Source organism: Anser cygnoides, chromosome 5 (assembly GCF_040182565.1).
Source record: "Anser cygnoides isolate HZ-2024a breed goose chromosome 5, Taihu_goose_T2T_genome, whole genome shotgun sequence".
Taxonomy (NCBI): Eukaryota; Metazoa; Chordata; class Aves; order Anseriformes; family Anatidae; genus Anser; species Anser cygnoides.
Window position 1 is genome coordinate 13,103,335 of NC_089877.1, and position 6,000 is coordinate 13,109,334.

A 6,000-nucleotide genomic window follows, 5' to 3' on the forward strand; every position below is an offset into this window, starting at 1 on the left:
TTACAGAATTTAAAAGGCTTATAGTCTGATTAAAAACTTGAAACGCTGACATTTTATGGACAGTATACATAAAGGAGCTTGTAATTACTGAATTTTCATTTAACGAATTTTAACTTGGAGATGGCCTTACAAATTAGGGTATTAGAAATGATTCAGTACTGGATTTCTCATTTAGAAACTCATTTAGATAGAAAAAGTGAGCTATTAATCAATTATTTAAAATTTAGTCTAAAATGCCACCATGGCAAAGGAAATTTAAAATATTAAGGAAATCAGAAGGTAAGAAATTCTGATCTCTCTCTTTTTCTCAGTCTTGAGAGAACTACAGGAGTTTATTCACAGGATTTTCTGACAAGGCTATGGGTAACAGCAAAGACTTCATGACCCATTAAATGCTTTTTTATCCTGTGCTTGTAGGAGCCTCATTTTGCTGAAGCCAGGAGCCTACAACAGACTCTAAACCTGCTTTAAGAAACTAGAAGAACCACATCTGTAGTTGTGTCCAGACCGTAATCCTTTCTAAATGAATCAGTGGGCTAGGAAATGTAGTCAGGCTAAATATTTTGAGGTTTCATCCAAAGACTTAGAGCATGTTTTCAGAGGAGGCAACTAAGGCCAAACAGCTAATGCTATTAGGTGATATTATTAAGCCTATTAGTGCACTGGCCATGGCAGACCGCAAGTAGCTTTATCAGCACAGGAGACACCTAATTCATATAGCATCTTTCTTTGGAAGCAGATGTCCTTTCATCAGCACTTTGCATACAGGCAGCAGAGGTCCTGTTGCATCCTTCTGCTTGCTTATCTGGGTGGTTATCAGTCTATCAGCCTTGGACACTATCTTCTGTCTTTCATAACAGCTATCAGTTAAAGCTGGTTGAGGGTGAATGGTTGTCACTGCTATGTCATGTAAGGACAGTTCCGGAAAGGCTGCTCACAGGAATTTGAAAATGTGCTGAAGAGTAGGGAATTAGGCTGGATCATCACCAGCTAGATTGCAAAATATTATGAAAATGGATCCTGGACACCCACGGTGAATGCCATTTCTTTTGATAGTGTGGGTCCAAACAGTATATGGATGTTGCCTTGTTTCCTGAAAACAGAATTCGCAGGGGCAATGGTTTCCCGAACAAACAAATGTTAACTGATTTTAAAGGCGCATCCCTGAACAGTCAACACATTTCGGAGACAAGAAAACATGTAGCATGAAAGCTTGCTTAGAGCAAGATCTCTGGAATCAAACTCTATCAGCTTTCTGAGCAAAAGAAGAGGACTCCTTTTCCCCTGCATGCTCTGTCTCCAGTGCTAAATGAAGATACGCAGCTTGAACCAGCCTTGCTACCTTAAAGGTTCTCCAAGTTCCGCCCTCAAGACAGGTTGGTCCAGACTACACTGCTAACTCACAGTGGGAAACAGATCAGGTGCAGGCAGTCTGCAAAGCTTTTAGCCCCAAGTATAGACTGAGATTACTGTTCTCCCCAGGACTTGTGAAGCTTTAAAGACTGTGCACGGTTTCCTACCTTTCCTCAGCCTTCACCTGGTTTCACATCACGGCTCCAGAGTGACTTTGACACACCGAATGGATGAGACACGCACAACTGTTTTCTGAAATTACAGAGATAGAGAAAACATTTCATGCAGGGTATTTAAGCATTGGAATTATTATAAAATAGGAACTATTTTTATATTGAACTGTCAGCAGGTAGATTTCTCCTGGTTTTCACATTTTTATGCTGCATTTCCTACATCATGCAGTAGATGGCAGGAGTCCATCAAAAAATTTAACTGCCATTTTCACAGAAGGAAAGTTGATCACAGTTATCTTTGTTAGATTCTCATGTTTAATTTAAAATAATTTTAGAGCAACCTTTTTATGGTTTTGGACATTTTTAACGTACATAATATTTCTCTTGTTGCAAGGTTTATTTCTTTTTAATGTAACTTGTATTAATAAAAGATTAGTCTTTCAAAATTGTGTTGATATTTCAGATTTTTTTGACGAGATCTGAGATTTACTGGACAACTTTAATAAATTTCTAAACTTAAACTACACTTAAGGTTCTGCTGCTATGACATATGAAATATTAACTTCCATGTTATTTGCATTTGATTCCATTAGTCATACTAGAAACAGCAGAAAAGAAGCATGCTTAAGGCAAAGAAAAGAGAAATAAAAAACATATCAGAACTAATCATACTTCAGCAAGCATAGTTCCAAATACTCAGTTGCAAAGACTGAAAAATATTAAATTAATCCCCAACCTAAATTTTAATAAAAAGCATTATTTTACTTTCTGCCCATCAATCCAGATTTCTAATAAAATATTTAATAGTGTTATTTTCAAGCATTTGACCATCAACTGAAATGTTATAGACTGCACCTCCAGATTTCATTGATTTCTACAAGTGAGATATGATAGAGTGTGTGCAAGTTTTAAAGAGCGGTAAGCAAGCTTGTAACTAAGAGGAACATAATGGTTTATTCTCAGAATTAGTCTTGCAATCCAAAGGGATCTAGCAGAGAAACATAACCAAGGATTATGAAAATTTCTTCTCTGAGTTCAGCACGGCAGTCCAGCTGGCAGTCCAGGGACCATGCACTACACCCAGCCTATTTCTACTACCTAAGAGGAGATGAGGGCGTATTTGACAGTGTGTGCTGTTTGCACAAAAGCTGAAGATCTCAGTTCGTGCTTGCCGACGCCAGGGGCTAAATTTAAGACTGAGTTTCCACGGGAGGAAAGAGCCTCTGGGCCTCTGCTACAGGAGCATGGCCCAGCACTTACAGCTCCCTTGTGGCCTCTGAACCTGACATCTGTCCTGTGTGGTGCAGGAAACGGACTGTGTTGCTTTGAGGTATCAGAGAACAGGTGGAAATGTGGAACCAGGCAGGGGATAAAGTTAATGTTACCTTAACTGAATCTGGGGTTCCTGTACTGCCGTTATTTCTGGCTGTCACTGCCTGGATTATTGATTATCTCAGGTGTGACTCACATGAACATCTGGCTAAAAGGAAGAGCTAACACCACCCCTGTTTAGTATGAACAAACAGAACTTCCCATCCAAGCGGGATTGATTTAACTGTTACTGTAAATTTGCCAATGCAAACGTAACTGGTGAATGTGGTTTAACATGAGTGAGGAGTTCAGCAGAAATAATTTCCGTCTCTAAGTACAAACCTGTAAAGCACACTCCTTGTTAAACATGTGCGCACCCTTGCAGATAAACAAGTCCACTCTGCCAGCCCTCCTGACTTCGTATATACCCGAGCAGTACTCAGCTTAGGCTGAAGTCTGCCAAACCCCCATGATAAACTGAAGAGCCCTGGACCGCATTGTTTTCCAACAGGCTCCCAGAACTGTTTTGTTTATTTTGTTGTTCAACTGCTGAAGGCAGAAATGTATTTCATTTCCATTCTCTGTGGCATAGGAAGGTACCTCTTCTCTTTCATATGCAATAAAGAAGCTGTAACATATTTCACCCAGCCAAAGAGGAGCAAAAGGTCAGTGTTTAAAACCATGATCACTCTTCTCTAACCATTTTTTGGGGGAAATAGGCATTTTGTTCAAATCCAGTATGACAAATTTTTTAGAGCCTCGATGTATTATTAGCATAATTATTTTTAGAAACAGAATGTATGAGCTTATGGAATAGAGAGAATGGTTGAGAGACAGTCAAGAACAACACGATACTGTGGAGAAGAACTGATGGCAGCCCTCAAAAGCTTCTGCTACCGGGTGCTGATATTTCTCCTGGGACATGTAGTCGGTGACAGTCGTGTTTATTACACCAGTGAATTTCTATTAATTTTTTACTGACTTGTGAACTCAAGAAGCTACTGGCCAATGCCTGGTACACCGAGTTGTCCACTCAGGCACTGGATAAAAAGTACTTCTCACAGCTCTGCAGCTCCTCTGCTCTAATAAGGCCATGCTGGTCTCTGACAACAGTGCTTTCACACTCTACAGATTGCCCCTCAAAATCAAACAAATATATGCAGATTCCCTCATGTTTGGTTCAAACATGGTGTGGTGGTTTTACCGTGCTAGGCAGCTGAACTCCACCACAACTGCTCTCTCACTCCCCCTCCTTAGAAGAGGAGGGGAAGAAGTAAAGGAAAGAACAACTCACGGGTTGAGATAAGGATAATTTAATTAAAGGGAAAAAGTAATTATTAAGGAAATATTATTATTAATTAAACAATTTAACTAAAGGGAAAAAAGGGAAAGGGGAAAAGGGAAAGGGGAAAAGGGAGGGGGAAAGGGAAAAAACAAAACAAAACAAGTAAAGGCTGTGTGGAAGTGCAGAGGGAAGAAATTACTCTCTACTTCCCACAAATGAGCAATGTTTGGCCACATCCTTGAAGCAGGGCCTCAGTGCACGTAGCCGGTGTTCGGGAGGACAGACATTTTCACAACAAGAGCCCACCCCTCCCCTCTTCTTCCTTTTTCCACCTTTTATTGCTGAGTGTGACATCATATGGTATGGAATATCCCTTTGGTTGGTTTAGGTCAGCTGCCCTGGTGATGTTTCTTTTCTCACATTTTTGCCCACCCCTAGGGGGTTTAGAGAGAGTCCTGACGCTGTGCCAGCACTGCTCAGCAGCAGACACAACACTGGTGTGATGCCACTGCTGTTCTAGCTACAAGTGCAGAGCACAGCACTGCATGGGCTGCTGCAGGGAAAGTTAACTCCATCCCAGCCAGACCCCGTACACATGGGTGACATTTCCCCCCAAACTTCACAGTTCTTCATGTTGGATCTGTTGTGACTGTAAACACAGGACTGGGGCCACCATGATGGGAGTACCTACCTGTGAGGCTGAGACATCACCGTCTCAAAACTTCAGCTAGGCAGTTCATCCATCACCAGCTAAAGCGCAAGCATTTATCACACCTGTTAGCTAAGTCTTCAGAATACCGTGCTGTGAATGTGACGCCATTTTAGCTTGGAAGCCACTGCCTTGGTTCTTGGTTTCTGAGATTAAGACAGCCTGGACTGAAAGCTCTTTGATGAGGAAGGCTGAAAATGAAGTGGACACCTGACCTCTAGCCCCTGGTTTTTCACTGCTGTTTGTAGGCCCTTCAACACAGCCCTGGCCCAGCATGGTCCAACGGATTACTTCTTCTCACAGGCCAAATCCAGTCAGTTCCTTCCAGCCTGGCCAGATGGATGTTACCTATTTGCAGTTTGGTACCAGTCATCTGATTACTTCTAATAATTGCAGACTGGCTACCATTTTCTCAGCTTTACTGTTCTTATGCAACTATATCGAGCAACCACATATTACGAAACCTTTTGTTTCGTGAGCTAAATCAAGCAGTCTTGTGGTATGACTGTGTGCAAGGCAAATAAAATGTTCCACAGATAGGCCTTCATGCTACAGATCCTCCCCCAAAACCTCACATACATATTTAATTTCCTTCCTAAGGCATTGTGTGAATTACTCTCCACTCCGCAGTTCTTCCTTCCACTACTTCCTCAATGCTATATTTTGTCTGTATACAAGATGTATTTTTAAAAAGCTTTTTCGAAAAGCTAAACTTTTTAAAGTCCTAGTGGAAGTGGGGAAACTCTATTTTAATGAGTCCTGAAGGCAACCTAGAGGCTGCACTGACCGAAACATCACATTTTTAACGGCACTTATTTCCTTAGTCTAGATGTGATCTCTCTCTCTCCACCCAGAACTTTTCTCACCGATACTCAGGCTCTCTCCCGGTTTCTCCATCTCAACCTACCTGCATAGATTCACCAATCTCAATTGCAAAGCAATACTTCCCTATTTAATCAGAGAGGTACAACTATATATTGATGTGTTATACAGGCTTTATGTCAGATTGACTGGAAAATCTTAGAATTTCAGGAAGACATCATTTGGGGGATTCTGACTCATTAGGTAGTGCTCAGATCATGTGAACTTGGGGAAAACAAAAACAAACAAACAAACGAACAAAAAAAAAACAAAAAACAAAAAACAGAAGAAACCAGGGCCACGTGCAA

General features: G+C 41.0%; 1 protein-coding gene across 1 annotated transcript in view; it reads right to left on the reverse strand.

Annotated features, from left to right (window-relative positions):
* Positions 1-1,614, reverse strand: part of C1QTNF4 (C1q and TNF related 4) — a 37,408-nt gene extending 35,794 nt beyond the window's left edge. Inside the window, exon 1 of the mRNA XM_013193635.3 lies at positions 1,521-1,614. The gene's annotated coding sequence lies outside the window, so the exon portion shown is untranslated. The remainder of the gene's footprint in view (positions 1-1,520) is intronic.
* Between the last annotated feature and the right edge of the window lie 4,386 nt (positions 1,615-6,000).